This window comes from Jaculus jaculus, chromosome 17 (genome assembly GCF_020740685.1).
Source record: "Jaculus jaculus isolate mJacJac1 chromosome 17, mJacJac1.mat.Y.cur, whole genome shotgun sequence".
Lineage (NCBI taxonomy): Eukaryota > Metazoa > Chordata > Mammalia > Rodentia > Dipodidae > Jaculus > Jaculus jaculus.
The window spans coordinates 37,494,486-37,513,536 of NC_059118.1; the positions used below are offsets into that span (position 1 = coordinate 37,494,486).

A 19,051-nucleotide genomic window follows, 5' to 3' on the forward strand; every position below is an offset into this window, starting at 1 on the left:
GTGATATCCCTCCATAGTGATATAATTAATGACATTATAAATTACTGAGAAAGACTCACATATGTTGCATAATAAATCTAAATGATATGTGTAGAAAAAGAATTCCAAATTGCAAAGAGAAAATAACCATTAAGATAGCACAGTGATAATTCTGGTGAAGGTCTATAGAACTTGAAGACCATTCAAGGAATATTAATATAAAACAGGATATTTGCATAAACTCAAAATATGTCTCCTCAGTATATAATAAATGAAGTGTGATTCTCATGAAAGTCCCCTTTAATGGTCCTACATTCAGCTGGGAAGCATGATTTCTCTCCATTTAGATGTAAGACAGATTTAATGGTGCAGTTCAATGTTTGACCTTTGTCAAAAGGCCAAGAAATCATTAATGATTCACTTCTGCACAGCAAGGTGGAAAAGGAAATATCGGTATGAATGTGAAGAACATTGCTATAACAAAGTGACCACATTAACCTGCTCAGTAAAAAGTACTACTTACTTCTTACGTATAATACTTCTGTCCTGTGGCATGATTTGGCAAATTTCAAAACTTTAGTACAGTCATCAGAAATCATCAGACAGAAATTCAATTGAGGAACTTTTTATAAAATATGTAAGTACATTGCACAGACGTATATTAGTGGAAATTATTAACTCAGAATAAGGTCCATACTTACTGAGTACAAATGTCAGTCTCTTCATGAATTCATACATGTGATGTGAACAGGGAACACTGGGTAAAGTCTTATTCAAGCTCTCAATACCAACTTCATAACATCTCTGTAAAACCAGTTATTTTTAAGTAAACACTTTAAGTCTGGGGGCTGGAGAGATTGCTCAATGGTTAAGAGCATGAGAGCTTAAAAGAGCCTGAAACAAGTTGATTCCAACTCCCCAGCACTATTTTACTCAAAGGGGTATGGCCACCCATGCCTGTAAGCACAGTGTTATAGGGAACAGAGACAGGAGAATCCCTGGGGCTTGACAAAAACAGTAGCACTGAGTTCAGTGAGAGACTAAGTCTCAAGGAAATGTGGAAGAAAGAGCATCTATTTGCCACCTGTATGCAGAAGGCCTGATCATATACAAACATGTACATCCACCATGCATACACCATACCCCCCACACCCATAAAGAATTGTTATATTAAAAAACATTTATAGTTAAAAGGCAATGCAACAAAAGGGGGTAATACTAAACACTGTTTTCCAAGAAGTCATATTTGCTTTTTCTTTGAGAACAGCACGGTCATTTTGTGGTCATTCTGGAATAGAGACTTCCTTGGACCACTGTGTAGCCATAGCAACTAACTGAGCAAAAAAAGACAATGATAGCTAGGTCTATGGTAGCAAAAAGAGCTATTAGCATTTTATTCCCTACTAGAAGGAGGATAGTCATCTGGTATTACAGTGACTGTTTCCTTTTGATCTCCTCCAGCTTCAAGAAATTTTGGAAATGCAAAGTACTTACGTGGAAAGTTAACCAAAATGGGACTTCATGATTCCATGAACTTGTCATGAGTGATGAAGTTGGATGTTGTGGTGATGCAGCTATTTAGGGAGTCACCCAAGACCCAATAAGTGACTACCCTTGCTCTGTAAATAAGCCCCATAAACTCATCGGTTTGCCAACTTGGAGTTTGGTTTAATGGTTACTTTGGTCTATTTTTGATACAGTATCTGAGGTGAATACACAATTGGTCACATCCTCCTAAGAAAAGTTAATGTAGCGGATGTTTAATGTCCTCAGGAGCAGTAAAACCAAACATACAATGAGATGCCATTCAATAATCATTAACATGTCTAAAAAAGACTGACAATGGAAGAAACTGAATTCTGAAATAGTTACAATTAAAATATTAAGCACTAACCTAATGGATGAGTAATTCCTCTCTTACCTATTTAGACAATATAAATGAAAATAGATGTTAATAGCCAGATCTGCTTGTGAAATTTGTGTCAGATTTACTTTTAAAGTCCAATAAACAAAATATATCCAAAAGTTCAAGTACAGATTATGTTCATATTATAGGAGTGTACTAATCAGAAAGAAGAATGAAAGTTGTATACACCCAGCAGGCTAGATGGACTTCAAAGTAATGAATGAACAAAGCCAATAATATAGAGTATACACTTTGTATAAATTTTTCAGATATTTAAAATTAAATGGAAAGGATGGAAAATAATAACAAAATAAAATTACAAGAAATTATATCCAAATAAAATATGACTAAAACTATTATATTTTTATGCAAGGAAAAGAAGTGATAATTAGGTTGGTTAGGTTCTTTTGAGGTTTGGTTTTGTAAGAGATAATTTAGTGCAAATCAGATTCCATTACCAGTTTTAAATGCCTGTACTGACCTAAAAGTGTTAGAGCATAACTTATCAGACTTCACTTATCAAAGCCAGCTACAACCAAATCACAGAAAACTCCATTGAATTCACTCATAAACTGAAGTGCCAATTTCAAGTTATGGAAGAATAATTGTTTAAGTAGAGAAAGTGGGACTTAAAGTAGAGATGAGGAATATTATTTTACACAGTAGAGGAATTCTTCTCTATTAAAATCAAGATTCATGTGTTAAGACAAATATACAATCTACATTATTTAAAATAAAGCTAAATTAAGGGGAAGAATACAAACAAATGTAATACTGAAATAATGAAAGGAAGCAGAAACACGCATTTACTCCAGAACTTCCACATTTATGTTGTAACTTAAGCTTTCAGACAGTTACCTAGTTTGGAGTTCGATTGCAGTGGCTGGAGGCTCTGGCATGCCAATTGTCACTCTTTCATAAAAATAAAAATCAATAAAAATTTAAAAGGACACTATTAAAAAAGAAAGGAAGCAGAAATAGAAATGAAAGCAAAGATGTATTGTTGAGCTAATTTCATTATCATTTAAATAAGGGTGAAAATAATTGTTGCATAAAGAAAAAGTCCTAAAGAAAATATGTTGAACTTTTATTAATACAGAAAGGATAATCATTATTGAAATAGGAACAGCTGTACTACATAAATTTATATGTCCACATTCATGGTTAGTTCAGAAAGTCACATTTAAATCACAGTAAAGTTTCCTATCATTATAATAATGAAGTAGTTTAACTACAAACAGTAATGTCAGGCTTTTGCTGCAAGGGTCTTTTCACCTGCATGGTTGCTAAGGCTCTTATAGGTAAATCATACTGTGGGATGTGCTCTCTCAGACGCTGCTCTCTGAAGAGTGAATCTATCCTCACATTGAATAGAACCCCAGTGAGTATTTGCTAACTGTACTCCATGGGAATCCCTCCTCTCTTCAACATGAGTCCCTGCAGCCCCATCCAACTACCTACTAGGATGCACACTGTAGCACCATATTCCTCTTTGGTCTGAAGACAGTAACTGGTGAGCCGAGGAAACACATGCTTCTTTACAGAGTATACTGATCCCACATACAAGCAATATGGAATAACACACTTGGTACCATATTAAAATTCACCTTAAGTTCAGTAACTGTCTATACTTTTAACTCTAGAAGATTGTTGACTCTCGTTGAAAATTAGTCTATATTTAAGAAATGCTCAAACAGTGCAATAGTGGCTCACAGCCATGGTGGGAAACCAACTGCTCTTGATTTAGCTAATTGATCCCCTCAGTGGAAAGGGACCCATAGCTGAAGTTGGGAAACAAGTCAGAACCACATCCAAACATGAGCTCGCTTTCCATTATCAAGTTACCACCAATCATGGGCTACAAGAGGGCCTACACCTATTAAATTCTCTAAAAAAGAAAATAATAAGGATTATCCCATTGGTCTGGTGCTAACTTTACTGTCTATTAGAGAATCTTCTTCTCTTTTTCAGATAGGCACAGATCCTAAGGAGAGAACCACTCCATCATGCCTCAAAAAGGCCCCAGCTGAAACTAATAATTGATGAAACAAGCAAGGGTGCTGTTTTCTTGGTGAAAGGGGTACCAGCACAAGGGTAAAGGAGGTAGACACAGAGAAAAATCAACTCCTACCAAATCAGATATCCAGAAACCCAGAGGCCCCCAACACCTCATCACTGAAGCAGACCAAAAATGAACTCAATATGGCTCAGGGATATTTAGCAGAAGAAGGGGCAGAAAAAATCTCAGAGCCACACTTTGGATCATGATATGCAGAGACATTTCTCCTACCCACAACTGTGGGCTAACTCCAGAATGCATGACCCATATACCTCAACAAGGAGGGGCCAGGCAGAGGGGGGAGGACATGGATGAGCCTAACAATGGTACCAAATTGACTATTCGCTTAGTACAAAACTAATTAATAATATATATATATATATATATATATATATATATATATATATATATATATATATATATATATATATATATATATACACACATACATACACACACACACACACACACACACACACACACACACATATATATATATATATATATATTTTTTTTTTTTTTTAAAGAAAGAATCACCCGCCCAGCTGCTCTCTTCTGTGCCTCCCTCCGCAGCCGCCTGGGGCTGAGAGGTTTTAAAATGGAAAATTTTGATGCATCACTCAATAACTATTTTAAGGCATTGCTGGGCCCCCGAGATACCAGGGTTAAAGGATGGTTTCTTCTGGATAATTACTTACATTTGTTTGCTCTGTCATTTATTTACTAATCGTATGGCTGGGACCAAAACACATGAAGAATAAACAGCCGTTCTCTTGCCGGGGACTTTTGGTAGTGTACAAGCTTAGACTCACATCGCTGTCTCTCTGCATGCTCTGCGAGTTGGTGACAGGTGTGTGGGAAGGCAGATACAGTTCTTCTGTCAGGGCACACGCAGTGCTGGGGAACGGGACATGACCATCCATGTTCTCTGCTGGTACTACTTCTCCAAACTTATAGAATTCATAGACACCTTCTTCATCCTGCGCAAGACCACAGTCCTGCATGTCTTCCACCATGCCACCATGTTCAATATCTGGTGGTTTGTGATGATTGGGTCCCCTGCGGCCATTCTTATTTTGGTGCCACGTTTAACAGCTTCATCCATGCCCTCATGTACTCCTACTGTGGTCTGTCATGTGTCCCTTCCATGCGTCCTTACCTCTGGTGGAAGACGTACATCACTCAGGGGCAGCTGGTTCAGTTTGTGCTGACGATCATCCAAACCAGCTGTGCAGTCATCTGGCCATGTACTTTCCCTCTTGGTTGGTTATACTTCCAGATCGGATACATGATTTCCCTGATTGCTCTCTTCACAAACAAACTTCTACATTCAGACTTACAACAAGAAGGGGTCCTCCGGAGGAAAGAACATCTGAAGGACCACCAGAACGGACCTATGACAGCTGTCAATGGACATATCAACAGCTTATCTTCGCTGAAAAACAGCGTAAAGCCAAGAAAGCAGTGGAAGGATTGAAGGGGCTGAGCTGAAACCTCGAGGCCACATTGTGGGATCAAGCACAGTTTGAATTGGGCCCTGGCGCTCCTTAACAGCTGCTGTAACTAGTCTGGCATAGGACAGTTTGACTCATGTAGGACCTTTATCATCAATTCAAAACCCTTGAATATGTGTACAGATTATACAGGTAGGCATAAGATTCCTCACATTTCTAGGCTCTCATTGATCCCTGCACTAGGCTGTGGAAAGGAAGTATTATTGTAGTATATGACATTGCTGTTGCCTGTTGCCTTATTAGATATAACATGACAGGTGCTGAATTGTGGTTCACAATTTAAAAACACTGTAACCCCAATTTTTTTTTAATGTAGATCATGCATATGATTGTAATTACAAATTTGTACAATGTTGTTAAAGTAGGAAAACACACATACCTTAAAACTTAAAAAGCAGGGCCCAAAGCTTATTAGTTTAAATTACAGTATGTTTCAAGTTTGTATTCATTTGTAATAGCTCTATTTAGAAAAATCAAAGGTTGTGGTTTATAAAAGTAGTGTATTGACTTATAAGTTCAAAGTGGCTTGTAGATGTGAAAACAAATGGAACCTTCATTTTGTAATACTGGATCTTATCAAGAGGCTCCAGTCCAGTGGAACAGTCAGTTTTAACTTTTTAACAGATCTTTTTTATTTTTTATTTTTTATTTTGAGTGCCACCATTAATGTATGTTTATAACAAAAGAAGGGTGGGGTGGGGTGAGCAAAGCAGTCTTGATGAAACTTAGGTATACATTTTTTGTCCTCCCAGTTCTAGGAAGAGTAGGCCAGTTTTAATTTCTGAAGTGCTAAGCATTTTTTTACAAGAAAAAAGTCAATTTTTCTTTTATACAGGAGACAAAAAGTCCATTTGGAGAGAGGATACATCCCATTCAGGGAAAATGATTGAAAATTTACCATTTGACAGCCCCTTAGGTGGGGAACTGGTTGCCAGGAACCAAACTTAGATACTGTTTTCTGTAATGCTATTTGTTTTAATACACATTTCCTTTTTAAATGTGCCTAGTTTACCAAAATTAATGAAGGAAAAAAAAAACTTTAAAAATTGAGTTAAAATTCAAGAGGTAATGACATCCTAAGAGAGAAGTAGGTGTCTGGGTAGTGGTGACTCGTTTAATGTAAATCTTATGGCATCTTTTCTGCTTAGAATCTGAAGATTTCTTTAGAAACACTTATTTAAAAAGAATACATTGCTATCTTAAAATTACTTTTTCACTTGAGGCAATGCTCATACAGATTAGGATTATTATGTGTATCATTTTAAAGTGTTGAAGTTTAGCCTCTATTAAATACCTTCTCCTTTGAGGAAAAAAAAGTTGACCCACCCACAACATACCTTTGAAGATCATTGACAATGCATACTGATTGATATTTATGTAAATATCAGTTTACCGTGCTTTAATTTTGCACATTTCTGTTACCGGGAACCAGCTGGTTCTCTTACTAAAGTCTTGTGGGCTTTCTGTTTGGAAGGAGTCACAGCAACTGTTTACATTTACCTTATCAAATCTAGAATATGTATATTTGTAATTGTATATCCTCATTCCTAGGAACTAATTTGCAGATGTGTACATATTTGAATACAGAAACTATAACATTTGGTAGTGTGCTACAAAGTGTGTGCTTAGCTCATCTGGTTATACCCACACTGTCAAATGATGCCTGAACATTAATCATTAAACCATTTTTTGATTATCAAAAAAAAAAGAAATAATCATGTAAATAAATGCTTTATTTGCCACTTTACCTAGAAGAAAACAATGAGTAATTAGTAAAATTACCACATGCTTGGAATATTTTAGTCTTTAGTATAAAATAAATTTAAAAAATTTATTAATTTATATTTTATTTTATTTATCAATAAATGAAAATATATTGACATACATTATACATGTACATGATGTATTTTGATCATATTTTCCTCCCATGGCTTTCTCTTCACTGTTCTCTGTTCCCATTCTGTTGAACCCTTCTTTTCATTAATGTCTCCTTTTTCCTGGATATAGGATTTACTTAATTAAAGTTGACTTCATTGGCATGGGTGGTATTATTTCCCAGAGCACATGAGTCCTACCAGTGACTATCTCATTGCATAAAATGTCTCTTGTTCCCCCAGACATGACTAAATGCCTGCAACTTCTCAGGGATTGATACCTAGCTCCATCATTTGTGATAAAATATTGATTATGGGTCTTTTGCAGCTGACAGCCACTGTGAGGTCATGAATGGAACATCACTTCTTGTCTAGTTGACAGTGTTTGTGTAACTGGAGCCACATGCCTGTTGTGTTTTAAGTTTTTAGAATGACCTGCACCTGCAATTTGAAAAACCCATGAGGCTTCCCAAATTTGTATGACCACCATATAGAAAAGTCCACATTCCTGAAACCAGTGTTGGGTTTTTTATCAGACTTGGCGATTTGTCACTGACTAGAGTTGTTGGTCTTAGAGCTGTAGAGTTTGACGTTTCTCCTGATGGTTTTAAATCTCGTATTGGTTGAATATTTCCTTGCTCTGCCCAATGTACTCTTTTGCAGTGTGAATGTTTATTCTGTGCCTTTAAGAATTTTTATTGTTGCTATTGTTATTGTTTTGGTATTGCACCTCAGTTAAAAGACCTTGGGCTATGGGGATATTTGAACATCACTGACATTGATTCAATGTATGGGGAATTTTAAAGTTGGACTGAATGCACTGCATTTTCTATAACGTATGGTTATAATTTTATGGGAGTCAGGGGTGGAATGTGGAGGTTTGATTCAGGTGACACCCATAAACGTAGGTGTCCTAAATGCTAGGGTACCAGCTGATGGCAATTTGCGAATTAATGCCTCCTGAAAGCAGTGTATTGTTGAGGCAGGCTTATGGGTTTCCTCTTGCCAGTGTTTAGAACAATCTCCTGCTACTGTTGTCCACCTGACGTTGTCCAGGAGGGGATGTCGTCCCTCTGCTCATGCTGTTATTTTCCCTTGCCATCATGGAGCTTCACATAAAATCTGTAAACCAAAATAAACCTTTCCCTGCTACACAAAACAATAGCTGCCATGTCCTGTTCTTTTCCTAATCAGGATACTTTAATATTATGAATCTTATACTGTAATCTATGTAAAAGACTGGTCTAAATTAATCTCATCTACATTTTTATCCCTAGTTTTTTCTTGTACATACACAAAAGTGCAGTGATTGTTTTCAGTATTGGATGTATTAGAAGACCATAACTTTAAACCATGTCTGGTGGCAACATCTTCAGTCGCAGATCTCTGGAGGATCAAAAGATCAATGCCATCCTTGGCTCCATTTGAGTTCAAGTCCAGACTGAGCTACATTGATGTAGGATTTGGCGGTCCAAGAGGGGGTCCCAGAATTTATGACCCCCAAGTTTGGGTTCTGGCCTACTTTTTATAAACAATTAATAAATATGGACTCAAGAAGGATAAGTTATAATTTTTTTCAAGGTAGGGTCTCACTCTAGCGCAGGCTGACCTGGTATTCAGTATGTAGTCTCAAGGTGGCCTTGAACTCACAGTAATCCTCCTACCTCTGCCTCCCGAGTGAGTTCTGGGATTAAAGGCATGCTCCACCACACCTGGACTTTTAAATTATGTTTTTAAGTTTATTTACATGCAAATCACAAAACCTGGGGTTTATTTAAGGGAGACTGGGATTTAACGGACTCTAGGCTTTTAAAGAGAGATTAGAGTAAAGCTGCTAGCACACGTAAAGTTCACGAGAAACTAAGCGTTTAAAGAAAGACTGAAGTTGCTGGCATGTGGATCTAAGAGAAGCTGAAGCCCTTAAGAGAGACTGAAGTCGCTGGCCTGTGGAAAGCTTACTTAAGGGAAACCAAGGCTTTTAAAGAGAGACCAGGATGAACCTGAAGCACATGGAGAATACAATTTAGGAGCTTGTTTAAGGAGATTTAAAGGGAACATGCATGGCATCTGCATTGTGCTGTCCTTGAGAGGGAGGGTAAGAGGGCACATGGCGGATCTCAGGGAAGAATGAGAGGGAAAATATCAAAGTAGAGACCAAGAAATTCAGAAATGGGAAATGAGTAATGAAGGGAGTTACACTCATAGTTACCCTGAGGTTAGGGAAATTAGACTGGTAGCAGGCCTGGAGTTAGTGAGAGCACCCTTGGTAGATCAGAGTATAAAGGTATGCGATAGATTTAGAGTGGAGGCAATTCATGTATGTAAATATGTAAAAATATAAAGCAGAGGCAAGCAGAGGAGTTCACCCAGACCAAGAAGCTGTATTGTGCTCTTCCCCTCACCCAGACTTGCTGTGTAAGGAGGAAGCCAGACGCACCTGTGTCCCTGTGGCCCTAAGAAAGAGAGACAGGCAGAGCAAGCAAAGCCAGAGAAGTGGAGGGGAGCTGAGTGGAGTGTGTCAGACAGACAGCGACAGGAAGACAGGAGCCTTCATAGGCAAGGGGCCATCCAGATTGGTTTGTAGATTTGGAGGGTGGATGCCAGAACAAGCCCACCCGAACCAACCCATCCAAGGTAGCATGCTAGACTGTGGGCAGCATTGGTCACTGTGGATCAGTTTCAATCAGACCCAAGCTACATTTCTGCAAAGGGTTCCATTCATATGCCAGGTGAGGTGGCATGTGGAGTGGCATCTCCTGGATCTCTTTCTGGCCTCAGTTTCTAACTGAAACTTCCTAAAATAAACTAGCTTTCTCCTACCCTCCTTCAACATGATACCCTGTTTCAAAAAAAAAAAAAAAAAAAAAAAGATGATGAGGAGGATCAAAACCTTCTCAAATAGCTAAATGACAACCATACTATCTGAATCAGTGTCACAGACTTTAAATTTTAAAAATACCACTTATCTTAATTCAAACAACATTTGATTATCATCAGCATAGAATTTGTGAAAGCATGTTCACTGGAGAGGAAACATCTGATGTTGCTAATATTATTGAATATCCGTTGAAATATTTTTGAATGAAAATAAACTATTATGTCAGGTTGTGTAAGTATTCTTACTAAATTATTTAAAATAGAGAGAATAAATGGATTTTAAAATATTTTTATTTACTTGCAAGCAGAAATAGAGAGAAGAGACAGATGAGAGAATGTGCATACCAGGGGCTCCAGCTGTTGTTATACAAATTCCAGATGCACACACCACCTTGTATCTGGCTTTATGTATGAACTAGGGAATCAATCCCCCATCATTAGGCTTTGTAAGCAAGCACCTTAATCACTGAGCCATTTCTCCAGCCCAAGAAGAATAGAATTTTGATTGCCTGTAATGTACACATAATTTATATTTCAGTCCAAAAAAACTATTATTTTGCCAGTCTGAATAAAATACATACTTTTTAAAAGCATATTTATATAAAGTGACTTTAAAATTTTGTTACAAAAAATTATACCTAATAAAAATTATTCCAGTAAGCAGCATGTTCTTTCATTTTCATTCTTCATCAGACATAAGTATAAGTGTCTAGAACTTTCTAAAACAACCTTTCGAAGAAATCTAAGAGTGATACAGTGATTTAAGCAATACTAATGGAGTTTTTGTTCTGAAAATACATTTTATTCACCATTTTCATACCTATGCATAGTATATTTTGATGGTAATACCCTTCTTTTATTTTCATTTGTCCCTGCTTCTCCATCCCCTTCCAGTGAATTTTCTTATTATTCTAACTAGTCCCCTATTCTATTTTGACACCTTTTTTTCCTATCCACTACCATGCATAATGAAATGTTGATGGTCAATATTGTGCAGGTAATGACACTGGCTGTGACATGAATGTAAGGTCCTTTTATGTCCAAAAGACAGTATTCCACAGCACTTCTCTCCATCTTCTAGCTCTTACATTCTTTCTAGTCTTCCACATTGTTCCTTGAGCCTTGGATGATATGGTAGAGTTGTGAAAGTTTGTACTGAACATACAGCAATCCCTGACTTTTAGCATTTTAATGTGTTTTAAATTATCTCCAGTAGTTACCACCAACTCCAAAAGGAAGCTTATCAGACCAAAACTGAGAGCAGCAGTAACATATAAATATAAACATAAATACTTAGAGGGCAACTTGAGGGGCACAGCATATCCTTTAGCCAAACAACAATAGTAGCTTTGCAACCTAGGGTTTCAGTAGCAGGCTTTCATATTTATATTACAACTTTATAAAATCTGTTGGAATTTCTTTATGACTATATTGTACATTTCAGTTTTTGAAACATTTGGAAAATCCTAGCTCCTGAACACAGCATGCAGAGGAGGCCAGCACACAGTGTGTGAAGAACCTAAAACAAAAAATGGAAAGACTTCAAAATATGCAATTGCTGCTATTGTTACTGCTGTTCATACTTCCTTACTTGGAAGTGATATCTTCTCAACTCTTGTAGCATATTCTCAGCCTCATTTCTCAAATGAAGCAATTATTTAAGGGTTCCTGGTTCTTCACATTGGAGAGCAGCATTTGAAACCTGAGTAAAAATACACATGAGAGCATTGGGTATTCTTTTGCCATCGAGATGTCCTTACTTCTTTTTTTTTTTTCTTTTAATTAGTTATGTACACAGTGCATATTGTTGCTCCTGACCTACGGGGCCAATATTACGAGGGGTGGTCGAGGAGGGCTGCAACCTGTAAAGAAAAGGGGCAGAAAAGAAGAAGGAGACCAAGCAGAGGTTTTGTCAAGGTCTTGTTTAATGTTGGATTTTTTAGCTCTTTTATAATCAACCAGCAAGCAGGGGGATAGAGCAGGGGGGCACAAGGAAAGGAGGAGATAAGGCCACCTGGCCGTAATCTTCTGGAACAGCCTGTGACTTCTCTCGGATTGTAACAGCTTATAACATTTCTCAGAGCAGTCATTTGTTCTCAGGGGAGGGGCCGCACAAGGGCTGCTTTTCTTTTTGTCCCAGGGCAGCCAGGTCGTGGTCTCTGACATATTGTCATGTTGGTACCATCATTAGCCTCCTCCCTGTTCTCTCCCTCCATTGGGACCCTCCTCATTGGGGAATATGGGAATATTATGGGGCTAGCCATCAGTTACAGGTAAGAGGCAATGCCTCTGTGAATAATGACTCAAAGTGTAGCTCTGACATTCTTTCCACCCCCTCTTCCACAAATTTCCTTGAGCCATGTTGGGTTCATTTTAGGTCTGCTTCAGTGCTGAGGTCTTGGGAGCCTCTGTGTCTCTGGATATCTGGTTCGGTAGGAGTTGCACATTCTCTGTGTCTCTCTCCTTCACCCTTGTGCTGGTACTGGTACCAGGTTCACCAAGGAAGTAGCACTCTTGCTCATTTCCTCAAATACTCTTAGTTTCAACTGGGGCCATCTTGAGGTGTGATGGGCTGGTTCTCTCCTTAGAATCTGCATCCATCTGAAAAAGAGAAGAGAGGACACAGGGTGAAGTTTGTGCCAGTCTGTGGACTAACTCCCAGATTCCATTCAGGTCACTCCTTGTTCCATATCAATAGCGTATGGTGTCTTAAGCATTGGGGTCTTACAATTAACCTTTGGTGAGACATCAAGTACTCTGACAGAAATCTATCTTCTTTAGGAAAACTTGTAGGTCTTTCTGAGCAACAGCTCACTGTGGCAGCCACAACTGACAGGATAATTTTGTATGTATACTAACCCACATGTTGTCATGATATATACTGATCTGTTTCTGAATTATTATCAGTATGAGTTGATGCTGATGTCTCCAACTCTTATACAGTATAAATAAAGTTGTTATGATTATTTCCATTTTTGTGGCTATTGGCAATGAGATAACTTTGCTATTTTTTTTTATTACAGACTTACTTAGTATGAATACCTCACATGTCATAACCATTCTTTTCCTCATCCATGTTCACATTCTGCTGGGAGCCCTCATCACTGACATTGCTGGCTTATTCTACATGGGGTTGTGGGGTGCCACTGTGTATGGTGAGGTTTTAGGAGCCTATGGATCTCTGCTTTTGTAAGTGTTAAGTATCCTCAGGGTCTGTCTCCTTTACCCTGGTGTTGATTGGCAGGCTTACCATAGAAGAAGCACTTTTGCTCATCTCTCCAATGCCTCTGTGATTTTAGATGAGCTTTGGCTGAAGTGCAATGGGTGGTATATTTCCTCAGGTCTTGCTACTTTCTGAAAAAGAAAACAGATGGTCCAACAGAGAGTGAAGTCAGCATAGGTTAAATGGGATAAGTGTTATTAATTTAGGGAGGGATTTAATGGATGTAGACCCTCTTTTAGCAAAAGACTAGTGGGAACTTGTCACTGGAGAGCATAATCTTTGTCTCCATAGGATTCTGACTTTGTTCCTAATTACAGATATTGGTTACCCACGAAGGCTGTGTGCCCTCACTACACTGGCATGTACATCTTGTCAAAGTGTTTGCATCTGGGTATCTTAGACATCTGTTTGCTCACACTGTTATTGGCCACTTTTCCCCAGTAGCTCAGGTAGTGCTTTCCAGCATAGACAGGCTATCTGTGGACTGGCTCTCTTCTGTATTTCAGCCAGGTCACTCTGTTCTGTGTCAGAGTATGAGGTGTTTTACCAATAAGGTCTTACCTTTTACCTCAGAGGGCTAATCAAGTGCTCTGACAACAACCTGTCTTCTTTAGGCAACCTCATAGGTATTTGTGATCAAGAGCACATTTTGAGTAGCAACGTATTTATGATATTGGGAGCTACAAGACAGAGCAAAATAATAATAATAATAATAATAATAATAATAATAATAATAATAATAAGGTTAGGGTTCATCCCCATTTATCCAGGCCCTGATTTTCAAGCATTCCCCCATACTCCTGTGAAGAGTTAAATCTTTTAGTCTACCTTCAAGGATAATAGTTTCTATGGTAACAGTTCATGTTGGATTTAGCTTCAGATTGGGTATAGTGATACCTCCAAAGATGTTTCTTTTTTGAGGATATTTTTGGATATCTGAGGCCTTCTTCTATTTCATATGAATCTTGACATCATTATTCTATCTTTGTGAAGAATGACACACAGATTTGTATTTGTATTATATTGAATCAGTATATAGATTTGGGTAGAATTATCATTTTCACTACTGATCTAGGAGCATAAGAGGGATTTCCATCTTTCCATGTCTTCCTCAATTTCATTCTTGGGTGTTTTTATGTTTTCATTATATAGGTCTTTCACATCCTTTGTATTTGATTTTTTTGTTGTTGTTGTTTTTGGTGTAGCAATTGAGAACAGGTCAGCCCCACTGATTTCTTTCTTTGTATATTTATTTTTTGTGTTCTTTTGGGTCACTTATATGTAGGACCATGTCATCTTCAAATAGGGCTAGTTTGATTCTTTCTTTTCAATTTGTATCCATTTTACCTTTCTCCTGCCTTATTGTTTGGGTTAGGATTTCTAGTAATGTGTTGAAGAGCAATGTTGAGAGTGGGGAACCTGGTCTTGTTCCCAGTCTTAATGGGAACTCCTCAAGTCTTTCCCCATTGTGTAAGATTTTGGCTTTAGGTGCTTATTATATAGCTTTTATTATGTTGAGATATAAATTCTCCATGCCTATCCTCCCCAGCATTTTGGTCATGAAGTGATGCTATATTTTGCAGAAGGCATTCCGTGCATCAATTGAAATGATTATGTGGTTCTTGTGTTAAGTTTATTTTGATATGTTGAGCCATCCCTTCATCCCTGGGATGAACCTGCTTGTTTGAAGTTGATAACATTTTTCATGTGTTGTTGAATTCTATTTGCAAGGTGTTTGTTCAGGAGTATTGCATCTAAGTTCATGAGGGATATAGGTATACAGTTTTCTATTTTGTTGTATCTCTGTTTGGTTTTGGTGTTAAGGTGATGTGAACTTCAAAGAAGGATTTAGGGAACATTCCCAGTTCTACAATTATGTAAAAATCATTAGGAAAAGTGGTTTCAGTTCTCTGAAAAAGATTTGGTAGAATCATTTGAGAATCCATCGGGTCATGGACTTTTTAGGAGATTTTTGGCTACATTTTCAATCTTGATGGCTATAATATGGTGACTTATGAGACTTAATGTTCTGTTTAGTTTCGGTAGGTGGTATGTGTCTAGAAATTTGAGTTTTCTCCAAATTATCCAATTTTGTGGAGTAGAGGTTTTGGAAATATGCCCTTTATGACTCTTCTAATTTCACTGATATCTGTTGTGACTCTCCCTTTTCATTTCTGATTTTGTTAATTTGTGACTTCTTTTTTGTTTGTCTATTTGTTTCATAAAATTGGCCAGCGAGCTATCAATTTCATTTAATATTTCTTAAAAAAATAGGTCTTTTTTTTTGTTTTCTTCATTTCCAATTCATTAATTTCTGATGTAATTTTAATTATTTCTTTACCATTTGCAACTCTTTGGGCTGGTTTGTTTTTCTTTTTCCAAGGCTTTAAGCTAGATGATTAGGTTATTGATTTGAGATCTCTCTGTCCTTTTAGTGAAGACATTTAGTGTTATATTTTTTTCCTTTAGGATCATCTTTATTGTGTTCCATAAGATTTTGGATGTTGTATTTTCATTATCATTTTGTTCAAGAAATTTTACAAGTTCCCTTTGTTTCTTCAACAGCCTATTCATTGTTTAATTGTTTGTTTTTATTCTTCAGGAACTAGTTAAATCTTTGTTGTTTTTCTTGTTGTTAATTTCTACATATATAAAGCATTGTGGTCTGATAAGATGCAGAAGGTTACATCAATTTTCCTGAATTTATGAAGGCATGTTTTATGACCTAACATATGATCTTTTTTGGAGAAGGTTCAGTGGTTAGCTGAGGAAAATGCGTGTTCTGTAGAATTGGGATAAGATGTTCTGTAGAGATCCATGGTGTTGCTCTATTATTTTCTGCCTCAGTGATCTGTCTAATGATGCCAGTGGGTTATGAAGCACCCCTACTATGATGGTGGTGGGATTTATTTCTGTTTTGTTGTCAAATAGATTTTTTTTTCTATTCCAAGGCATTTAATTGCTCTTTAGGAAAGGAGCTGTGTATAGTTACTAGTCGTGGGAGGATACCTTGTGACTCTGAACATAGATAGCAATGGGCATTCTATGCCAAGACTCCTGGAGTAGCTACCATCCTCATTGGCCTTAGCTTCCACCCAAGTCTCCACCCTCCATGCTTCCAAGCCCAGCTGTATCTCCCATCACATTCATGACAACATGCTCAGTAACAGGGACAGCATTTGTGTATGCTGCTATCTAAACACAAAGTGCTCTAAACATTAAAGAGTTACGCACTTAAAATATAAGAAAAACAAGAATTAGGATCTATACAAATTAAAATTTTGTAAAACAACTTGACTGTAAGAAATATGTCATACATTAAAGCACACATGTGTGGATGTATATGTCAATTTGATTATGAGAAATACATCTCGCCAGGCATGGTGGAGCATGCCTTTAATCCCAGCACTCAGGAGGCAGAGGTAGGAAGATCACCATGAATTCAGGCTACCCTGAAACTACATAATGAGTTCCAGGTCAGCCTGGGTCAGAGTGAGACCCTACGTTGAAAAAAAAAAAAAAAAAGAAATGCATCTTACATTAAAGCACACCTATGTCAACATGTCTGTTATCTTGACTACAAGAAATACATCTTGCATTAAAGCACACATGTGTGGACATGTATGTCACAGGTACATGTTTAACAAAAGACATTTATTTCAAACGTGGAATGGGATGGCATGGACTAAGTTCTGGTCTACACATAGATAGAATGCTGAAGAAGGTTTCCACTGCACTCTCCCATTTTGAAATACAGTCTTGAAAGGATTACACAGTTGTTCCTGTTTCCAAATTCTGCTTCATCTTGGCTGTACATTTCCTGCTGACTCTTTCTGCTTTCGTTTTGAACTTGGCATTCCTTTCCTTGATGTTGTCAGTATCTGCATCAGCATTATATGAATGTTTTCAGCTGTATTTTTCTTGTTTTTCAATTTGCTTTACCAAATCTGGGACAGTTCTATAGATTTCCTCTGAGGAAGGCACATGTGTCCCATGAAGAAGACTGTTGAATGTTGGGAAATGTCTTCTCCATGCTTTTCTCTCAGTCGCTCATATGCTTCTATGTCAGCCTTGATCTGCTGGGTCAGCTGATGATACTGGCAGAGCTAGGCAACAGCGTAATTTAAGATTCCCAAATGGGGGTTTTCCTCTTCCTCTCCCATCTCTCTGCACCCTCTGCACTGATCAACAACAGCTTCGCTTCTCATAGTCTTCCTCTCAGGCTACATGTTCATTTCTCTTTTCTTCTTTCTGCAGTTCCCTTTCCAAACTATCTTTTTCTGGCTTCCCACTTGACAAGCAACTGAAATCTTTTATATTCTTCCATGATTTCTTGGTGGTTTAATTTGCTAGCTTCATTCAGCTTCAGATAAAACTCCCAAAACTTACAGTCTCTGCTTGTGCTTCTGGGCAGCCAGATCCTCAGTGGTCATCAGGCAGGGCCACCCTCCACTGGCCATCCTCAGCTCCACTTCAGTCTCAGAGGCCATTACAATCCTCTCTTCCCTCAAAAGGATTTTATGTTATGAACTGTGGTGCACTTATGTTAGGTGCATATAGATTTATGATTAAGATGTTCTCTTGATGCGTGAAAAGTGTCCTCCTTTGTCCTTTGTGTACGTTTATTTGTACTTTTTGTACTTTTGGTTTGAAGTCAATCTTATCAGATATTAATATAGCCACATGCACTTGTTTCTTATTTCAGCTTCCTTGCAAAATCATTTTCCATCTGTGGTGGTTTGATTCAGGTGTTCCGCCATATCCTTATGTATTCTGAATTCTTATGTCCCTAGCTGGTGGCAATTGTGGAATTAAAGCCTCCTGAGGCAGTGTATTGTTTGAGGCAGGCTTATGGGCAATATAGGCAGCTTTTCCTTGCCAGTGTTTTGCACAATCTCTTGCTGATGTGTCCAGAAAGTGATGTCTACCTTTTGCTCATGCTATCATTCTCCCTTACTATCATGGCATTTCCTCAAGTCTGTAAACCAAAATAATCCCTTTCCTCTGATAAGCTGTACTTGGTTGGGTGTTTTCTGCCAACAAGGAGAAGTTGATTGCAACACAACTCTTTCACATTGCAAAGGTGTCTATCTTTAATTGTGAATTGGGTTTCTTGAAGGCAGCAGATGGACTGGTTGATTTTCATGCCTGCTTTAATTTTTGTTATCATGTCGATCCTCTTCTCAGTTCTTAAGTTTGGCTGTTCAACTTTTCTTTGTGGAATGTTTCCTGAAGTATTCTCTGTAGGTTTGGCTTTGTGATTGCATAATCATAGAGCTGGCTTTGCTTATAGGACATTTTCCTCCATCTAATATGAGGGATACTTTCTCTGGGGATATCTGTTTGGCTTGGAATCCTTAGTTTTTTAGCTTTGGAGTATTCCATTCTAAGCACTTCTAGCTTTTATGGCTCCATTGAAAAATCTGAGGTAACTGATGGGATTGACTTTGTTCGTAATGAGTTGTTATTCTCTTGCTGCTTTTAGCACTCACTCTTTGCTTTTGTTGTTAGAATTTTAACTGTGATGTGCCTTGGAGAGTTTCACCTTTGGTCCTGTCAGTTTGGTATTCTGTGAGCTTCTTATATCTGCAAGAGCCTCTCTTTTGTGAGATTGCAAAC

The 19,051-nt window shown here is 37.7% G+C and overlaps 2 pseudogenes; one reads left to right on the forward strand and one right to left on the reverse strand.

Annotated features, from left to right (window-relative positions):
- Positions 1-4,542: 4,542 nt before the first annotated feature.
- LOC101616951 lies at positions 4,543-5,421 on the forward strand (annotated as a pseudogene).
- An 11,779-nt stretch (positions 5,422-17,200) lies between these two features.
- LOC101601256 lies at positions 17,201-17,922 on the reverse strand (annotated as a pseudogene).
- Positions 17,923-19,051: the final 1,129 nt, after the last annotated feature.